The sequence below is a fragment of the Schistocerca gregaria genome, chromosome 8 (genome assembly GCF_023897955.1).
Source record: "Schistocerca gregaria isolate iqSchGreg1 chromosome 8, iqSchGreg1.2, whole genome shotgun sequence".
Classification (NCBI taxonomy): Eukaryota; Metazoa; Arthropoda; class Insecta; order Orthoptera; family Acrididae; genus Schistocerca; species Schistocerca gregaria.
The window spans coordinates 244,350,889-244,373,032 of NC_064927.1; the positions used below are offsets into that span (position 1 = coordinate 244,350,889).

The 22,144-nt window shown below is 41.5% G+C and overlaps 1 protein-coding gene across 1 annotated transcript in view; it reads right to left on the reverse strand.

Annotated features, from left to right (window-relative positions):
- LOC126284109 (mevalonate kinase) overlaps window positions 1-9,690 on the reverse strand; it is a 124,827-nt gene extending 115,137 nt beyond the window's left edge. Inside the window, exon 1 of the mRNA XM_049982768.1 lies at window positions 9,613-9,690. The gene's annotated coding sequence lies outside the window, so the exon portion shown is untranslated. The remainder of the gene's footprint in view (window positions 1-9,612) is intronic.
- Between the last annotated feature and the right edge of the window lie 12,454 nt (window positions 9,691-22,144).

Genomic DNA, 22,144 nt, shown 5'->3' on the forward strand with positions numbered 1-22,144 from the left:
GATTTTATACCCAAGATACTACAACTGAATGGAATACATCGCATAAATCTTCGTTCGTTTAGAGAAATGTGTCGAAACAGGATGATCAAGTTTCTTCACACATGAGATGGAAGTCCTCTGACGACCGAGAGGTTTGCTGTTAACGATAGCCAAGTAGACAGTGTTCTAAGACATACACAGAACACGGGGTTGTATACAAGTCGAACGCAGGCTATGTCACACGACTGATGCATCCTTACATAAAATCAGAAAAAAATGGTCAAATGACCTGCAGCAACATCTCTCTCTCTCTCTCTCTCTCTCTCTCTCTCTCTAGAATGCATTATCAGTCTACCATCTCGTTACACCTCCATCTCAACCGATCACTCCATCCACTCTCTGTCATCTTTTAATGCAGATGCAAGTAAGTTTAGAAGCAGATGGTGCTGTGTTTTTCCAGGAAAGCATCAAAGACAGCAGTCAACTTATGTGTATCACTATCACTTCACTGGACATACAATAGGACGCTGCCTTGACGAAAAAAATGAATGTTTCCACGATATTAGGAGGTATTCTATGAATTTTGCAATTTCAGTGTAAATGAACATCAAAGGACCTAGCGGGGAGTAGGAGTCGAGTTCGGCTGTAAGTTGCGGCGCTTAAGCAACAAACTTCATAGTCTGTTTGGACCCCAGGCAGCCAGTACGCATAATAACAGCTTGCAGCACCTGAAGAAACTGACTGGATCAGTGGCCAAAATATCGAGCAGAAAAATGGAAGCAACCACTGAACAGTCAAAAGCGAATCCATTAATTCATCACACTGAGGAAGCTACGTAATTAAAAACGTGCTGGGGCGTTTTAGCAGCTATTTTCCCACGTCTCGTCTTTAGATAGAAGCATAATGCATTGTACAATTTAAAGTACTCCCTATCAGGAAATAGGGCCTATGTAAGGATGGAAGGACTTTCGTATGTGTTTATGCAAACATTAATGAATGTCGTGGACAGGATGATGTTTAGACCTGTTCCAGTAAATCGAGTATGAATATCTTACATCTACATCTATACTCTGCAAATCACTATGAAATGCATGGCAGAGGTTACAACCCGTTGTACAGGTTATTAGGGCTTCTTGCCGCTTCGTTGACATTTCGAGGGCAGGAAAAACGTTATAATGCCTCTGCGCGCGCTGTAGTTAAACCAGTCTTGTCCTCTCGATCCCTGCGGGAGGGATGCAAAGGTGGTTGTAGTATTTTTCTAGTGTCATACTTTACAGCTGATTCTTGAAACTTCGTAAACAGGCTTTCTGGTGATACTCCGTGTGTATCTTAAAGTGTCTGCCAGTTCAGTTCCTTCAGGAACTCTCGATCGGGGCAAGCCAAACTGTGGCCATTCTTGTGCCTCTCTTCTGACATGAGTCTAGCGTGAACAGTTGCGCACCGTGTGTGCATTCTGCTCCTCTCCCCCTTTTCACCCCCATTTACAGGTCTGAAATTTGCGATATGGCTAGCAATATCCCCCACTTAACAACTGCAAGTTTTAGGTAAACTGAGACTTCCGATTCCCTACCACACTGTCGAGTAATGACGAAATTCCGAGTATCTTTTCTGATCGGTTCCAGTAACTTGTGAATGTTGGACTCTAGTTACGTGTGTTGGGCGACGCAAGTTCAATGCGAAAGAAAGTCACAGAGGTTGTGTCTCAGGATGCATAAGAGAAGCGATAATGTTCTTACTATACGTAAATTAGTTGTGAGATAATTATTAACACACTAAGATTCTGAGATGAAAAAAATACCGTTGCCTGCAAATACTTTTGTCTGCTGTAGAAGTACAGTCAATGGACGACTGGAATGATATAAAAAACGACTTAGACAGCACTTTATCATGTGTGCCCCATAACACGTCTTTATTTTAATGCGGATAAGTTAAAGATAGCACGTATATACATGAAACAGAATGTGGCAATATTAGATCACGACAAATCTATGGAGTCTAGCACATTGCTCAAATACCCATGGTTAAAAATACGAAGTCACATGAAGTGGAACGCACCTGCAATTTGTGGCAGAACACATGAATGTAGGCGTATAATTCTGGAAGAGTACGGTTTATCTGTTACGAGAACAGCATGCACGAAAAACTGCGAGCCATTTTACAGTAGCGTTTCAATATTTTGGGTACTTCCCTAGTCGCCCCGGTTAAAGAAGTCGAAATTATTCAGAGATGAAGTGCAAAGGAGCGTAATATATCAGTGTAGCCAGTACGAAAGTCTAACAGAGGTGTTTAAAGAACTTATGTGGGGGAGTGGAGCATCTTTTCGAAGTCCTTCGGGTGGAGTAAGATCAGGTGTACGAGGCAGACTGTGTAACAATATTTCTGCTTCCTTCGTAAGATAATTTAATGCGAGTATGGACGCATAAAGACAGTCATTTACCCCTCTGTCCACAGGTGAATGGAATAGGGCACGAAAGGATTAATATTACTGGTGTAAGGGCTATGTTAAAGTGTAGAAATATATTAGGTGTACTTGGAGGACCAGCCATTGCCAAGAGCCACTTTAAATTTCCATCTATCTGTTCAGTGTCGGGGCTGCAGATTCCCAGGGATCCACATTACAACAACCAATAAGGGACCTGTTCAAAAAATTCAGCAACTTCGTTCACAAAATTTTTCTACGCTCACCTTTTACTTATTGTGCGTGATCTACGAAATACTCTCCTCCACAATTGATACACCGCTCCCAATGTCGCTTCCACTCCTGTAAGCAGTCTTGGTACGGTATGCCACTTGCTGGATTGCACGAAGCGCCGTTTGCGACTTTTCTTTTACCTCGTCTATCTTTGAATTCTTCGTCCTTTCAACGGGGTGTTTCAACTTTGGACATTAAAAAAAAAAAGTCCGCAGGGGCCAGGTCTGGAGAGTGCGGAGGATGAGGCAGCACAGAGAGTTTTTTTTTTTTTTTTTTTTTTTTTTTGCAATATCCTGCTTCAACAGGGATGAATTTGCGGATGCGTTGTCGTGATGCAAGAGCCATTTCAGGCCGTCTCACATTTTCTCGCAGGCGTCGCAACACGCCCTGATAGTATCATCGATTAACAGTTTATTCCTGTGGAACGAATTCGTGATGAACTAATCCTTCAAAGTCAACGAAAACTATCAGCATGGCTTTGACATTTGTCCTTATCTGACCATCTTTTTTTTAGGTCTTAGAGGTTGCTTCCCGACTCACTATGAAGACTGAACTTTGTTTTCAACATTACAACTGATGACCCACGTCTCATCATCAGTTATGACTCTTTTAAGGAACATTTCGTTCTCATTTGCGTGATCCAAAAGCTCGTCGCATACAAATTGAGAGGCGACGGTCCTTCTGGTCTTGGCTCATGAGCCATGGGACGAACTTTGCGGCACCACGATGGATTCAAGATGTTGTGTCAGGATTTTATGACACGACCCAACTGAAATGTTACATTCTTCTGCAATTTCTTGGACCGTCAGTCTCCAGTTGGCACGCACAATTTCATGGACGTTCATGGCATGAGAGTCATTGGTAGACATTGAAGGACGTCCTGAAAGAGAGTCATCTTTAACTTTCATTGCGCCCTTTTTAAACCGTGTGAACCGTTCTTAACACGGATTACGGTTTAAGTACTCATCACTGTAGGCTTACTGCATCATTTGGTGTGTCTCTTTAAACGTTTTCGCGAGTTTCACGCAAAATGTAATAAAGACGATTTGCTCCTCTAACTGTGCCATCTTGATATTCGCAAACTGTGCGACACAATGTTCTACTCAATACAGCACTGAACAATAACTAACAGGCATACAACAATGAACCTTTCGGTAGTTACACATTAAACACAGACGTGTGAAGGGTTGCCAACCGCATTTCGCTCCAACACACCATTGACGCGAAATTGCCAATGTTCCGGAAGTTTCTGAAGAGGCCTAGTATAGCAACTATACATCTACACTATCTGATGAAAAGTATCCAGGCAACCCTATGTATGGTGGATTTGAACACTAGAAGTCACGAGAGGTACATCCGTCAGTATAAAAGGAGGTGGGGAGTGTTGTGTTGTTGCCAGCCGCGGTGGCCGAGCGGTTCTAGGCGCTTCAGTCCGGAATCGCGCGGCTGCTACGGTCGCAGGTTCGAATCCTGCCTAGGGCATGGATGTGTGTGATGTCCTTAGGTTAGTTAGGTTTAAGTAGTTCTAAGTTCTAGGGGACTGATGACCTCAGATGTTAAGTCCCATAGTGCTTAGAGCCATTTGAACCTTTTTTTTTTTTTTGTCAGTAGAAAGTGTCAGGCAGTAGTGCTCATTTACTTCGAGTGCGGGCTATTCACTGGCTGTAACCTGAGTAACAAGTCCATCAGGGATATTTCACCACTTCTAAAGCCGCCCACGTCGACTGTTACTGCTTAAAAATAAAGCAATAGAAGTTAACGTCTAGACGAAATTTGAAATAAATATTAACTGTTAGCTACTAACCCTCGCCTCGACGCACTAATTTGAATGGTCGAGAGTTCAACTCTTCTGTTTCGGTACTCAATGCCTAGCGTTAATGGAATATTCCGACGGTACTTGGAGGAACTTACATACACAATACTGATGTCCGACAATAACTGATGATCCACAACAGTTATTGTGGAACATCAGTAATGTGTATTTGAGTTTTTAACATCAACTAGCTCTTTCGCTAACGATGATTATGGTAGTAACGAGAGCGATACCGCTACTAATGAAATCGCCTCAACAGAAATCAGGCCGACTGATGCTTCTACAAGTAATCATCCTAGCGAAGCCTTTAAAAAACCTAAGTATGATAATCATCTGTATGTTATATGCACCAAATTCTTCCAAACAGCTATTTGACTCCAGCTAGAATGCATAGTCATTTAGAATGCGTTCATTGCGATCTTAAAGGAAAAAAGGTTAAATTCTTCATTCGAAAATATGACGAACTCTTAAAATTGACTACGTTTATCGTTAAATCCACAGAAAAATGAGGAAATCAGTAAGTAAACCTACTTAGTTATTTAGCTATCAGATAGCTTCTCATTTATCGAAAACATTAAAACTTGCGCTATTGAGACTGTAAAATGGATTTTTGGTGAAAAGTAAGAAAAAATTGGCTAGGATGGTTCAAATGGCTCTGAGCACTATGGGACTTAACATCTATGGTCATCAGTCCCCTAGAACTACTTAAACCTAACTAACCTAAGGACACCACACAACACCCAGTCAGAGAAAATCCCTGACCCTGCCGGGAATCGAACCCGGGCGTGGGAAGCGATAACGCTACCGCACGACCACGAGCTGCGGACAAATTGGCTAGGATGCCATGTTCGAATGACATAGTAGCTTATCGCCAGAAGGACGTCCTGGCACCACCCAGGGAATTTTTGCGACGTCAACCGCAACTTTCCGGTGCCTTGGGTGGCCAGTGTGATGCGATGGGCAGCAGCGTGGGCGAGATGTGTATGTGTGTGTGTGTGTACAATATAAGCAAGACAAGTCGAGCTCCGTTCCAAAGCGATGATCGCTTCATGTTCACCGGGCTGCTACAGTGCAAATGTTTGAACGTTACGGCTGGCGGCAGTTGAAAATATGACGTCATAGTCACGAAGACTACTGACTTTTGCCGATATTGTTTGTATTGAATCGTGTGGTTTTATTGTTTTGATTGTAAGAAATTATGTTTTAAAAACCCGAGTTTCAGAAAAAAAATATATTTGGTCTTATAAGAATGCTCCTGATGAGTTGATCAAAATCTTTAACTGCGTAAAATCTCGATCATCAAATAATCATTTATTCAGTATGTTATATGAGGACATGGGACGTAGTCATACACCTCTTCTATTACATACCGGCGTCAGATATTTATCTCTATTTTTGAGCTCGGAGACAAAGTGCGTACTTTTTTATAATGCAGTTTCGAACTGAAGGTTAAAACATTTGATAGAGATCGGCTGCCTCAAATTGTCTATTTTTACAAAGATCGATGGACTCTATTTAACACTTCAAAGCAAACAAGAAAAAGTATTTGCTACTCACTAAAAAAATATTTCTTTCAGCAAAGAGACAGGCCACTTATTTTGTAAATAGTTTGTTTGCTGGCACTATCAAATACCATTTCAATAAAAAGTTATCAAATGCTCCTTTGGAAAATGTTTTCCGGCACAATCGCAACAATAACTGACGTCTTCACTACGACCGAAATGGTATTCTTTCCAGAAGACAGAATTTGGACAGTTTGCATGAACTCCTGTGAGTTTGATTGCATCCTTACAACAAAAAGCATTTTGAAAGAGGAGGGGGTCGAAATGGGAGAAACATATATTGAATAAGACATTCAACACCTAAAAGACTTGAAATAAAATGTCCTATAATCTACGTTTTCCAAACGAACACAGGTTAAATATTAAAATGAACCGTGGATTAAAAAATCATTTGAAGCCAATGAGTGGCCAATGAGGAATAGGAAACTTTATTGTGATGCCATCTGATTCATCGTTGAAAAAAGAAGATAATGCGACTTGGCGGAATTGTGTTACAATTTAAAAGATGAATATCCACAGTTGTCACACAAAGCTGTAGCCGGCCGGGGTGGCCGAGCGGTTCTGGGCGGTACAGTCTAGAACCGCGCGCGACCACTACGGTCGCAGGTTCGAATCCTGCCTCGGGCATGGATGTTTCTGATGCCCCTAGGTTAGTTAGGTTTAAGTAGTTCAAGTTCTAGGGGACTGATGACCTCAGAAGTTAGGTCCCATAGTGCTCAGAGCCATTTGAACCATTTTTGAACAAAGCTGTGCAGCTATTATCACCATTTGCATCTACATACAGGGCTTTACAAAACGGAACCGACATACGTCTAGAGGTTGTAGAGAGTTTCATGAGGAATAAATTAAGGACAGGAACCCACGCTCAGAAATGCCACCCATCGACGCTACAGAGCGTCGAAGTTATAGGCGACGGCGTCTGCGATTGGGCCACCAATTCAGCAGCAAACGTGACTTTGTGCTCGGACGGAACGTAGGCGGGGTTGGATTGGGTTGTTTTGGGGGAGGAGACAAAACAGCGAGGTCACCGGTCTCATGCGATTAGGGAATCATGGGGAAAGAGGTCGAACGTGCCCTTTTCAAAGGAACCATCCCGGCATTTGTCTGAAGAGATTTAGGGAAATCACGGAAAACCTAAAACAGAATGGCCGGACACGGGATTGAGCCGTTGTCCTCCCTAATGCGAGTCTACTGTGCTAACTACTGCGCTACCTCGTTTGGTGAACGTACGTGGAACGTCTCACAGTGTTGGTTGTTTATTCAGTGATCGCGACTGATTGCTGTGATCATCAGTGGAGAAGATGGAGCTAGCTGTTGTGTAGACAACCCTTGACTCCTGAGAACGAGAGGTTCTGTTGCCGCGGTGGAAGGAGGTTTTGGACACAGATTTCATTCACGGTTAATTTTTCTACTGTGTACCGAAAAGGTCTAGAGATTTTAGAGGGTTCCAGAAGAAAAATAAACTGTGGATGGAGACCTGTGTCTGAAACCGTCACCCACGTAGGCAACAGACCATCGCATTCATGGGAGATTCAAAAATGGCTCTGAGCACTATGGGACTTAACATCTATGGTCATCAGTCCCCTAGAACTTAGAACTACTTAAACCTAACTAACCTAAGGACATCACACAACACCCAGTCATTACGACCCCGCCGGGAATCGAACCTGGGAATTTCATGGGAGACAAGAGCTGTCTACGCAGCAGTTAGCTCCATCGTCTCCACAGGGGATCGTAGCAATCAGTCGCGATTACTGCAAGACATTCCGCCTACGGTCCGTTCAATATACAAATCAAGTTTTCTGCCGAAGAATTGGCCTAATGGCAGGTGCCGATGCTTATAGATTCCACGCTCTGTAGCGCTGTTGGATTACGTTTCCGGACATGTGTTACTATCCTCAATTTGTTCCTCACGACACCCTCTACAACGTCCCGAAGTTTGTGTTGTTTTGCTACACCCTCTTTGTGTGCAAAACAGAGTTCTCAGTTCCAGCATCGACAAGAAATAAATACCACAACAGCCTCGATGCCGAACATGTCACGAGAATTCACCATTCATCCATAAAGCCTAATACAAAGTACATCTGCGAACATAAGAAGTAGTACCACTCATCTCATTCAAATTTAAATGTGAAAGACCTTCTGGATTACGTTACTTTAAATTATGATCATTTTAAGAACTTTTGGGTTAGTTTTGAAATTACGTTTTGGGACGGATATATGTTATTTGAAATAATTGTCATTTTGGTTGCAAATAACACATTTACATAGAGTTTCGCATTGAAAACATACTATAGAAACAAACCGTAAGGTTCCACATTAAAAATGGATTGTAAAATGGTTTCTACAAATTGAGACGATTAGGAAACGCTGCCTTACATAATTACATAGCACACTGTAGGCAGTAATGGCCAAATCAACACAGTTCGAGTACTCTTAAAAGCATCTTTTCCAATAGATTGTAGGTTTTGACCCGTTATGAATGGCGCGTTGAGTTTTATCTGCAAGTAAGTGCTGAATTCAATCACAAATTTGGTCCAATGCTTGATAAACTCGTATTTTCTTCTCTATGGGAACTGTGGAAAACGTTTGTTGCTTTCTGGACAACAGCAGTGGGTGGACTAGTTTCACTCAGTGCCCACATCTCGCATCAGCCTTCATGCCACTAGGTCCTCAGGGAGTTTCTACAGAAGCCTGGAGACGAATAAGACACGTAAAGCGAAGGGAGGTGCATGAGTCCGACAATCGTAAGAAGCCCAGTCTGACATCGCAGTTTCTGATCCACAAAGAAGGTGCAAATAGAAGTGTGTTCCAGAACTTAGCTTTGCCATACGAAATATAATAGTCATTAAGTAACCTGAAGAAAAAAAGTCTGCTGACAAATTTCGATGCACCTGACCACGTCATCAGTTTCAGTTAACAGTGAGAAAAAGAAAGAACAAAAAAGAAAAAAGGAAACCAGGTGACACATACAGTTACACAGATTCTTTAGCCATTATCAAAACATAGGGTGCCATTGGACTTCGATGCCAAGGAAAGGGTAAAAACTGTAGGCTTATCTAGTTCAGAAAGATGGATATGGAAACTAGGAAATAGGCTAACAAAAAAGAGAGAATTTATACCGGAGGAAACACATCTCAAAGACACATACTATAAACACCGAATACCCACGAAACACATTAAAGGTCGATACAAAGATTTTTCTGCTCATCATATACACGATGTTCTCACCTGATGCCGTATGCTGTAAAACTGGAATTCCAAAGATCTTAGACAAGGAGTCTGAGACTCGGAAAGCTACACAAATAGCTTCAAAGCTAGATTGCCAATAAAACGATTTTGTACGCTAAAGTATGTAACCAATCTCGATTCCTGTAATCTTAAGTAGGTAGCCGCGTTTGTTTTGACTCCTTATACGAAACTCTGTAGTGTGTGAACGCAGTTTCTGTCAGTAACGTTCTCGATGTTACTTTAATTAGCGAAAATACTTATATGAGACGGACATCGGTGATCGCGTGGATTGTATTACAATGAAATCGCACATTCACAACGGTGCATGCATATACCTGCAACGAGCGCCGACTCCCACTAGAAGACAGAATGACAAGCCGCAACGTCAAAGCCAGCAGCGGCGTCTACACTGCGTGTGAGCGCGTTCCAAAGGCGAACACGAGGCACTGGGAGAAATCGCAGCCGTTGTCAGATGACGTCACAGGCGGAGCGCCGGAGAAACCACGTGGAATACTTACGTTCACTGTCATGCGTCGCGAGGCAACGCAACTCAGTGTTGCCAGGTCCTCAGAAGTTTCGGAAGATATTCCGATTTTTCGAATTATTCCAGAAAATACAAACTTTTACGTAAATCTTCCAATCTTCCTGAAATTCTGCGTAAATCTTCCGAAATTTTCAGATCTTCATTCGTGGATAGTATGTGCAGCTACTAACAAACCAATTCGATCACAAAGAAACTTTGCGTTAACAATGGCTTCTGCTGTACTGTTACAGTATTGTTCGGACGTAAGCGCCGGCAAAACCACGAAAAGCTGACACTGCCCAGCTGATGTATTCAACTTTTTGCCGATTCAACAAAGGAGCGTATGGGCAACAAAGTGCGTGCAAGGCACTGAGCATTTCGTGACTGTCGCCAGGCGACAGGTGCTAGCAGAGGGACGCTAGGTCGTATCTACCAGAGGGTTTACGAAACAGGCAACTTGTGACGCCATTTGTTAATAATAGCTTAGTTCTCAGCGGGAAATAGTCATTCGAAAGAATGACATCGTATGAATAACTGCTTCTACGTACTCTTCTAATAAAAAAAGAAAAGCTAGAAGCGTAGGAGAATGAGAAAACATGGAATGTATATTACTCTATTGAGCAAAGGATTGTATTACACATAGTTTGACGACAGAAGTGCGGTCGACAGCAAATTCTGCAGATATCATCGAATGTCGAAATCGTCGTGTTACAAGTTTTTTTGGCTTAGTAAAAAATTGGAATTGAAACAGAACTAAACAAGATTTTTTCAGCAGAAGAGAAACTGATCCTCGCATTGAGATAAGTAATGCTGTAGACGATGCTTTATTTCTCATAATATATCTTCAGTAATCTTCTATAGTTTCTACTTTTTCCTCCTCTATATTTTTTATAATACAATTTCTAAAATATTTTGAAAAGTACGCTTTGTGAAGACTAATAACAGTGAACTTGTGGAAAATAAGGTAGGCAGAAACAAACAGATAAGTACCGGTAAGAGGAACATGGTTCTCGGGCGATACGTCGGGTGACGTTTCCACAGTTATCGTCGGCGCTCTGCAGTGTGTTCGCCGCACCCGATGTCTGTCAGCTGCGTCGACGAAATATTGTGGAACTTTCAGAACGACGTCTTGCCCGAGAAGCAAATTTACAACTAGTCCGTCGGGAAAGTCTCAAGCAGAACACGCTAAGCAAGCTAAGTCTTTGACCATGTATATTACTTATAAATTAAAAAATCAGTAGCCTTTTTTACGTGGTATAATTTTTGTTTCAGGTATCTGGCTAAGGGTATGACAACAGCTGACTTACAGTTTCAGTTTAGGATAAGCCAGCCTTCGACATCTATCATCATTCGTCAAGCATGTAAAGCTATTTGGAAGCGTGTCAAACCAGTCTCGTTTCTTGAATTCAACAAAGGATTGTGGCTGGAAATTGCCACAGAATTTTATGAAAAAATTCATTTTCCTGTGTGCTATAGCAGGTAAACACGTGACAGTTGTGAAGCCTGTGGCTAGTGGATCACAGTAATACAATTACAAAATCCATTTTTCTATGTTACGTTTAGCCTCAACGTTGTAGCATATGGAAAATCTGTTGATGTTACAATTTTCGCCTTAGTGTTACATAAAAGAACAATGTTGTAATGCACTGCAACGAACACGATGTTCACTGCATTGTAGTGACAAATGATTGAAGGACTGCGGGGCTGAGAGCACGTGCTCGAGTGATGTATCGTACGCACTCACAGGTCCATCGAGCGAAAAGTGGCGCCACATTTGTCCCTCGGCTAATAGGCACACTGCAAAGTCCCCTGACGATCTTGGGTAACCCCAGTAGACAAAAAGTCGTTCATCCTTGGGAACTAGTTCATTGGTGATCGCTCTTTTTTGGGAACCGTTCATTTTTACTTGTTCGCCGTTCATTGTGCTTGGTATATGGTTCTTATGAAAAACTGAAAATTAGTATCGTAGGTGACTGAAGATGGAAGGCGCCAAGAGGGGGCACTTGTCTCCCACCTGGAGTACAGAGTTTTTATTCATAACAGAATTCTCAGACACTTGTAATTTTCGTGTTTCTGCAAAACATCGCAGTGAACTAATATAAGGTGCCGAACGAAAAACCGGCCCTGAGTACAGACTGCTCGCCAATTACGCTCGATTTGTGGACCGCTACGAGAGAATAGATAAAGATGTAATAATTAGGCAGTGAAGAAATAACAAATAAGCTACAAACAACTTCGAAACATTAGATGAAGATTGGTAAGCGACAATGAGCAGTCGAGTACTGGGGACCGATTTTTCGCGCGCCACCGTGTACCACTGAAATAATATTGTAGGAGTTATCATATTCTCTTTACAAAATGTGACACCATACACTCGATTACGAAGCGAGGGCTTCATTCGGTTGTAAGTCGGTCTGCCTTCCATAACAACGAACTTGCTCTTTTACCTGGGATCAAAAAAAGACGGACAATGGCCACTCGTGTGTGCCGTGCCGACGTCCTTTGCATGTCTATTAAACAAAGGATCTTGCCTTTTTTAAAATATTTCTTCTGCTGTTTCTCGAAATAGTGAAGTAAGCTGATACGCCGTTTTGTTGCCTGAAATGATGTATGTATTACATACGACGTACTTTTTATGTAATTTATGTAATTATAAAATGCATTTTAATTACCGGTCGTGGACACTGAATAGAATACGAAAAGAACCAGAAGTTCAGAGTTAAAAACGGTTTGAATCAGATCGAGAATGGGCGTCCGAAGCGAACGAAACGAACCACAACTCGATACTGAGCTGCGAGCTGTCGGCAGTGGAACTGCGACAAGTGGCTACGCGAAGAAGGACGAGTCCGGCTGAGCGAGACGGAGACCGAGACAGAAGGGAATGGGACCGAGAATGGAACGAGACCGGCCGACGTGCCGTTCGGGAACCAGACCGACCGTTTCCCGTTCCCGGGAACTGCAAGTAGATAGCCGCAACCGAAGTGAACTATGAAAGACGGTTCCTTAGAACTCGATCGCCGCTCGTTCCGTTCACCTTGGTGAACCGCTCCTTTGGAACCATTAGTTCGTGAACGATCCATCTCTAAACCCCAGTGGACAGAGCTGCTGGCGGGCCCGGCGGTTAGTGGATGAGCGGCGCTGCAACTTGCATTTGGCTCGATAATCTCTATGCAACCTGGATGTAGAAGTTTGGTCTCTGAGCATGGAACTGCGGCGTGTTTGTAGTTTCATGTGCTTTGCATCGTCCGCCTTGTAGTTTGGCAAACAAATTTCCATTGGTTTATACACAACAGAAAACTCTAGACTGATTTCTTGTTTTGAACTTTATGTCAACATCTACATCTACATGACATCTACATGACTACTCTGCAATTCACATTTAAGTGCTTGGCAGAGGGTTCATCGAACCACAATCATACTATCTCTCTACTATTCCACTCCCGAACAGCGAGCGGGAAAAACGAACACCTAAACCTTTCTGTTCGAGCTCTGATTTCTCTTATTTTATTTTGATGATCATTCCTACCTATGTAGGTTGGGCTCAACAAAAAATTTTCGCATTCGGAAGAGAACGTTGGTGACTGAAATTTCGTAAAAAGGTCTCGCTGCGACGAAAAACGTCTATGCTGTAGTGACTTCCATCCCAACTCGTGTATCATATCTGCCACACTCTCTCCCCTATAACGCGATAATACAAAACGAGCTGCCCTTCTTTGCACCCTCTCCTCCGTCAATCCCACCTGGTAAGGATTCCACACCGCGCAGCAATATTCTAACAGAGGACGAACGAGTGTAGTGTAAGCTGTCTCTTTAGTGGACTTGTTGCATCTTCTAAGTGTCCTGCCAATGAAACGCAACCTTTGGCTCGCCTTCCCGACAATATTATCTATGTGGTCCTTCCAACTGAAGTTGTTCGTAATTTTAACACCCAGGTACTTAGTTGATTTGACAGCCTTGAGAATTGTACTATTTATCGAGTAATCGAATTCCAACGGATTTCTTTGGGAACTCATGTGGATCATCTCACACTTTTCGTTATTTAGCGTCAACTGCCACCTGACACACCATACAGCAATCTTTTCTAAATCGCTTTGCAGCTGATACTGGTCTTCGGATGACCTTACTAGACGGTAAATTACAGCATCATCTGCGAACAGTCTAAGAGAACTGCTCAGATTGTCACCCAGGTCATTTATATGGATCAGGAACAGTAGAGGTCCCAGGACGCTTCCCTGGGGAACACCTGATATCACTTCAGTTTTACTCGATGATTTGCCGTCTATTACTACGAACTGCGACCTTCCTGACAGGAAATCACGAATCCAGTCGCACAACTGAGACGATACCCCATAGCTCCGCAGCTTGATTAGAAGTCGCTTGTGAGGAACGGTGTCAAAAGCTTTCCGGAAATCTAGAAATACGGAATCAACTTGAGATCCCCTGTCGATAGCGGCCGTTACTTCGTGCGAATAAAGAGCTAGCTGCGTTGCACAAGAGCGATGTTTTCTGAAGCCATGCTGATTACGTGTCAATAGATCGTTCCCTTCGAGGTGATTCATAATGTTTGAATACAGTATATGCTCCAAAACCCTACTGCAAACCGACGTCAATGATATAGGTCTGTAGTTAAATGGATTACGCCTACTACCCTTCTTGAACACTGGTGCGACCTGCGCAATTTTCCAATCTGTAGGTACAGATCTATCGGTGAGCGAGCGGTTGTATATGAGTGCTAAGTAGGGAGCTATAGTATCAGCGTAATCTGAAAGGAACCTAATCGGTATACAATCTGGACCTGAAGACTTGCCCGTATCAAGCGATTTGAGTTGCTTCGCAACCCCTAAGGTATCTACTTCTAAGAAACTCATGCTAGCAGATGTTCGTGTTTCAAATTCTGGAATATTCCATTCGTCTTCCCTGGTGAAGGAATTTCGGAAAACTGCGTTCAATAACTCCGCTTTAGCGGCACAGTCGTCGATAACAGTACCGTCGGCACTGCGCAGCGAAGGTATTGACTGCGTCTTGCCGCTTGTGTACTTTACATACGACCAGAATTTCTTCGGATGCAATAGGCTGATGTGGGAGCGGAATCGAGAAGTATTTTCTTTTCGTGTTCTAGTGACATTTTTTAGCAGCCATGTTGTAGTTTGGAAAGAAACTAAATATGTGCATCTATGGTTGGCACTATCAGACAGCTAAGGTTCAACGTCCAGGTAGTATAGAGATCACTGAGTCGGCTAATGACCTCCCGCCACTGTACGTAAGACACAATGTACCGAACCCTCTAGCGGCTAACAGGGCTTCTCATGATGCCACGAGTGGCGTCAGTGTTGTCTCTCGGGTGGAGTGTTGTGCTCGTTTAGATATGAGTCCGAAGTCGATTTATCTGAATCTGTTGTGATTGCGCTCAAAAACGGTAAAATACGTTAGCCAATATAATCCACAGAAACAGCGTTCACGGCTAGCTCACTAGCAACATCGATGCTCCTTACAATGACGCGCGGTCTAAAGCGCCTTGTCACGGTCCGTGCGGCTTCCCCCGTTGGAGGTTCGACTCCTTCCAAGGGGCATGGGTGTGTGCATCGTCCTTAGCATAAGTTAGATTAAGAAGTGTGTAAGCTTACTAAGCTTTTGGGAATTGTGTTCAACAGAAAAACCTTAACAACTTGCTGATCCTTCACTTCCTCGGAATGAAGTATACCAAAGAAGCATGAAAACAACGAAGCCAGCTCGCCACATACTTTAAAAACTCCAAAGGAATACTACAAAGCTATTTACATTGAAGTTTACGAAACGGTGCAATCTTGCATCACTGAGCGGCTTGCTTCAACTAGACTCAAATGTCATTGCAGTTGAACAAGAGTGCTTGCTTTCAGTAAGCAGAGGTGAAACAAATTTGGAAAAATCAACTGAGTTTTTTTTTAAAAATGACCTAGAAATTGAGAGACTGCGCTTGCACTTAAATATTTTGGCCGATATCGCTAATAAAAAACAACTGGTCTTAAAAAATATGCGTGATGTAAGAAAGTACATTACAGAACAGCCTGCAGTTGGAGAATTATTATGTGAAGTTTGAAGTACATTAAGCTTCTCCAAGTAGTTCCAATCACAGCAACAACAGCAGAACGATCATTTAGTGCCCTTAGACGTCTGAAGTCGTATCTCCGATCAACAATGGGGCCGAAGTGCTTGAACAAATTGGCTGTTCTTCATGCCCACCGAGATGTTTTGGACGAATTGGACATCCGACCAGTTATAAGCGACTTCATATTCAGTAATCCAGCCAGAAGGTCGACATTTGCACCTTTCTAAAGACACTCTACCCCTAATAATGGCATACAGATAAATATTTAAAATCTTTATAAAATAGAGAATTAAATACATACATAATGTTAAATTTTCAGGTTCGAAATATTAGTACTAGTTTAGTACTGTATTGCTACATTACTATAGTACTGTCTTAGTTATTTTCAAATACTTAAATATTTTTAGGGTGTAAGACTCAATTAAAACCCGCTATTTACATACATTTTGGCTGAAAGTATTAGGATACTGTGTTAACTTTGTTAACTGTATTAAAGCATTAACTTTGAGATATTGTTTTTATTTAATGATCCCTGAGCCTTATTCAAAGTAAGCTTAAATTAGCTATTTCACTTATTAATCAATGTTCTATTACTGTGCGACAGCAATATTTTAAGTTTTATTCTTTCAATGAGAGTTTAGGTTTTATTTAAATATAATTTCTGTCTTTTCAGAGCTATATATTCTCTGCTCTGTAATAGTCTATAAGCATGATTATCACTGTAAATTAAATTAGCTTTTTACGAAAATACCGTGCGTGTTTATGTTTTGTTTCTTTTTTCAAAGCCAAAAAATTTGTCAGGCTTGTCGAGTTCCCGGAGTGTCGAGTTACCGAGAGTCCAGTTTTCGGACTTCTAATGTTGATCATATGTCTCTAAAATGCATAAAAAACTTTAAAATTCACTGTTTTTAATCTAAAATCTAAAAAATTACTCAGGTCGTCTTGATCCCCCCCCCCCCCCCACCCAGTATGGGCCACCTAAATGTTTTTTATAAGTCGGCGTCCCTGAAGCTTAGGGACCGATAACCTCCGCAGTTTGGTCCCATAAGACCTTCCCATAAATTTCCAAAAGTTGCCTAGCTGTCAGACGGGTGTTAAGAAGCAAAGCATGCTGTTAATTCTGTTGCTCAACGAAGGCTACCCAAACTTATTGAGATGTCGTCATCAGTTAGTGGCAACAAGGTCTGTTGCCCCTTCCCCCATCACCACCAACATTCAAGGCCACAACCATGCAAATCTCCTATAATACTTTCAATCATTGAACTAAGATGATCAGACGTTCTCATTTTCTGGTTTACAGTCCTCAACTTTCATTCTTTGTCCTCTATTCCTTTAAAAGTGACTGAGGATAACAAATGTTCACAATTTCTTTGTCCCCAATTTTAATTTGTTTGAGAAAAGACACCGAATCTCGGACACTCAGAGACAGACTTCTAGAGACACCAACTCAGTTTTACATATGGGTATGATGAACTGTATCTTCTACTTCTTTGTGAATTTTGGAAGAGAAGTACAAAACTTAACTTGTGAGTACGTGGCCGATTATCCACAGGAAATAATAGTAGAACTAAAAATATCAACAGAATCTCTCAATACAACTGACGCTTGACAAATGATCATCAGAGACAAAAACTAAAAGAGGGACTGAGGGAGGCATGATATAAAGTCGCAACATGATCGCAAGCCAGCGCATGGGCCCCGCTTCTACGCTCCGCAAGGATCACAATCATGTTTGTTTCCGTTTCGTGTTGAGTAGCCGCTGCTTTGTTTTTGAGTTAGGTACAAGCAACCTGTTTCCTATCATCGAAGTAAGTGAAGACATATTAAGTAACTGCTCCGTATATTTTTGTAAAAAATCGGGGTTTTAATTTTTCCTCTTTTTCATTTTTTCACTCATATGCTCAACTTTTTCTCTATTTGATTTGAAATTAATTTTTTCCACCTTTTACCGCCAAGTCTTGCCTAATGGTAGAAACGGCCCTGATGGTAACAAAGATACATGACACAATTAACCGTTGTTATGTACGGCTCTGAAAGTGTCGTACGAAATATACACCAGGGTCACTGTGACCGTCAATTATTTACTGTAAAAATTGACCAAAATAGACTATTTTATAATGAAAATGGGCTCTTATATATTAAACTCTTTTGGCTTCACCTCTGCCATGTACTTTTTCATTCACTTTAGAATCAATATATCCAAAATTCGAGACGAAGTGAAACCTGCCGTGGAAGCTTTTCAGTGATGAAACTCGAAAGTGATCCGGATTTAATGATTTTATTTCCAGTTTAATTAAATGAAGATGCTATTCATTTAATAAAATGCACGTATTACACAAATATTTTGAGGTGTTCTGAATTATCCATAAATCAATTCATTTATATCATTTCCATACGTTTGGAATATGGGCTACAGCGTTATAGGAACTGGCAGCCCTCTTCAGTTGTGTCCCACAAAGAGCATTCTTACCGTTCACGGCTTTATTTTCTTCATCACAATCTGAAATTCAAAAGACTGATCAGTTTCACCATTGTCCCTATCTGCTGCAGGAGCATCAGCTTCAGAATCACTTTCATCTGGAAAGTCGATTACTTTCACTATCGAGTATTTCTAACAATGCTTCCCGTATAACATCTGTTAGTAAAATTCCATTCCTGCGTATCATTTCAGCCTAACAATACTACACACTTGGCTACAGAATAGTTACACAACGTCGGCTATGTGTACCCCAGGGTCATAATGACACTTCGAAAAATATTTCTGTCAAGTTAATTGAACAACGTTGCCTCTCAACTTCGAATGTCCGTCATCTACTAGGTCGCAATGCTGAATTTACAATGGCGGCAGCAGTCTGTGTATGTGCAGTTACACGTTCACAGTAACGGACAAAAAACTCCAGGGTTCAGGCGGCGTGTAGTGATTTAGAAGTTGCAAAACATAGGTATTCATTGTGGCAGAACAAAAGTGGCTGGAATTATAAATAATGTTACAGGTAAGGCAAGTTTCGTTAAACTAACTGACACGCTTAAGACAAATAAATTTAGTCTCGTTGATCATGAATCTACAGATAAGGGGTACATAAAACATTTGTGTTCGGAGGCATGCATTCTGAGTGAAGGAATCGAAATAACTGATGCCTTTCTAGGACTAATTCCACTTACTGATGCTACTAGTGATATATTAAGAGGTTGTGGAGTTCTGCTGTGACAGTAATATCCCATATGAATATGATTGATTTCGCAGCAGATGGAGCGAATGCTATGTTATGGGCTTGTCATTCCTTACACATCGTGTAAGCAAGATGTTCCAGAGCTATTTGTAGTGAGATGCTTTTGCCATTCATTTGCGGTATGCGCTTCTTACGTGTTCTGAACCCTTCCCACAGATGTAGAAGACCTAGTGAGGGATGTGTATAATTATATCCACCGTAGCCCTAAAAGTTTCGGTAAAACTGAAAGAGACTCAGAACATTGTAAAAGTGAAACAGCCCAGACTTGTTGGCTTCTTTCACACATGGTTGTATCTAGGCTTTTTGAGCAGTATGACTCCCTGAGACTATTTTTTATCGATGCTGTGGCTGATAGAAGAGTTCTGGCAATTGACACAATTCTGCAGAAATTAAATGATAATACTAGAAGGCTCTTTCTTAACATTTTTGGTTTTTTTGTTGCCTGTCTTCAATAAATTAATCTTAAGATGCAATCAAAGTCTCCTCAAATCCACGTCCTGTACCGTGACAATGAGGCAACACTGAAAACGGTTTTAGAATGTTACGTGAAGGGACATTATGCACAATCAGCCAGCCACCTTGAGATACGTTCATTATCGAAATCTCACTCATTTTAAATCTCTTTATGAATTGCATTTAGGACCAAAGGTTTCGTTGAACATTGATAACAATACAGATCTGACATGTGATCAACTGAAGATCTTTAAACTTCGGTATTTCTACTTTTTGATCAAGAGTGCTCAACAGATATTAAAACTTTTTTCAGTGATAATGTTCTAAAAGATTTGGGGCACATGATCCAACTTACCCAAGAGACAAGAGAATTCCATCAAATGGCAGTCTTGGATCAAAGTCTGTAAGTTTAATTAAAAATGACATTCAAGAAATTCACGCTGAATGGAGACTATTGAGAAGTACCGAGGCAGGAACGAAGAGTATAAATCCGCCTGAATTCTGGAATGCTATCCGTAAGCTGAAATGTGGAGCTGGGACACGTTCTCCAAGTTATGATCCATTGTGATGGCGCCGATGTGTTAACCGCATTCGCGGGCTAGTGTGGAAAGAAGAGTTTTTTCGGCAATAAACTGGTTGAAAACCAAAGTGCGGAACAGACTGAGCATTAGAACGACAGACAGCTTAACATTCCTTGAGGAATGAGATTTGTGCCCTGTTGGACTTTCCTAGTGATGACTAATAACGTTTACGCAGATGGTAGGGGGGAAGTAGAAGAGGCCTAGATAGGTGTGTGAAAAAGGATTTTGTTAAAAGAATCAAGAGCTTCTGGAATTTTTCATGTATATTCAGAAATTCTTAAGCTCCATTTCCCAAAACAAACATTTCGGGCGTGATAACACTGCTGGAACTCAATCAAGTTTTGCTACTCTCCATAAAACTACGAGTAATCGCGAGACGTCTCGATTATGCTTACGGCTGAGTCGATAAAAATTCTCCGTAAGCCTAGCCAAAGTGCGTGGCAAAGAGTACGGACTTAGTCTAGTTAATAATTTCCATTTTCTATCCGCTTCCGATAATGTATGACGCATAGGGAAAAAAAATGACGTCTTTTATGCTTCAGAACACGCCCCAGTCTCTTATCTTGCCCTCGCGGCCTTCACGACAAATTTAGTACGAAAGCAATATAACTGTTACTACATTAAGTGAAGGCGATAAAGTGGCTAAGATACTGCCTACTAGACTCGTACCTGTTTTACCGCTGACGGCCATCTCATTTGCAGGTTGCCTTTTAAATGACTTTCAGGGCTAACAAACATTTGATTTAATACTGTAATTATGGACCGAAATTAAAAATTGTAATTACTATCATTATCTACTTATTAAGAAGTACAATCTTAACATTAGTGATTTGACGCAAGAATTAAGAAACTATGTATACTGAAGTTTGTAGAGGTAGCATAATTCACGGCATGAAAGTTATGTATAGACAAACTACACTCATCCTCTGGCAGATCGTGGTGTTACGAATTGTGGTACTGACTGTCGATAGGGAGCCTCCTGAACGATGCCTGACCGGCTCGGGGTATTTTCTTTGCTCGGGACTGGGTCGACATAGCCAGGATTTTGTCAAAGAGGGTTGAAAAGGGGGGGGGGGGGGGGGGTTGCGATTTGTTGAAGAGGATCTAAAAAAGGCTCATGTTTTTTATTCTGCTTTCAAAAAACATTTATTTATTCATTACTATGCGCTACAATTTTGGGATCTTAACAGTGATTCCCACATTAATTTCAATTCGATTTCTAATTTATGCGACCTTGTAAATGATAATATAGTTATATGTCTTTGATGCTAATAAACTCCACTTCTGAGTTGTGACGGCTGGACTGACTATTCCAAGGATATTACAAATAAGACGTTTCGCGATAGAACGTCGTTCTTGTCGTAAAATTTGAAAGCATTATATATTGCCATTCCCTATGTGAGCTATCTTTATTGACAGAAGTACAAAACGACAACCCCTAGCCGCCTTCAAATGTAAATGCGGCTTATAGAGTCAGGAATCTCCGAAGACAAGATTAGCTCACCTTCGAAGCAGCCTTTTTCATTTAAGCAGAGAGGTTGCATCGTTAAGGGAATTTGTATCTGTCAGGAATTAAAGGAATTCCGAAGGAATTGGCAGTGTCCTATAGTAAGGGACCAACCCTTGCATTTGCCTTAACTGAAAATGGGAAACTACAGACAACCATATTCACAGTTGCCTGCGGAGAGATTCGAACTACCTCGCCCCCCACACCTGAAGACTGCTAGCTCAGCAGCTCAAGGTGCAGAGTTACGCCGGTCGATGGATAATGTGAAGAAAAATGGTTCTTGTACATTGTTTTCAAATAACATAAAATGCTCAGAACAAAAGATGGAATTCTGGTATTGCATGTATTTCGTTTCATTGTGCATTTTTCGTCATTTGATAGAGCATGAATGCAAGGAATTCGTGGCTTCAGTTAGTGTGGTATTACTAGAGCGTAAATACACACATCAAAAAATCTTTTCCATCACCCAGTTCCCAGAAGTCCTGAAG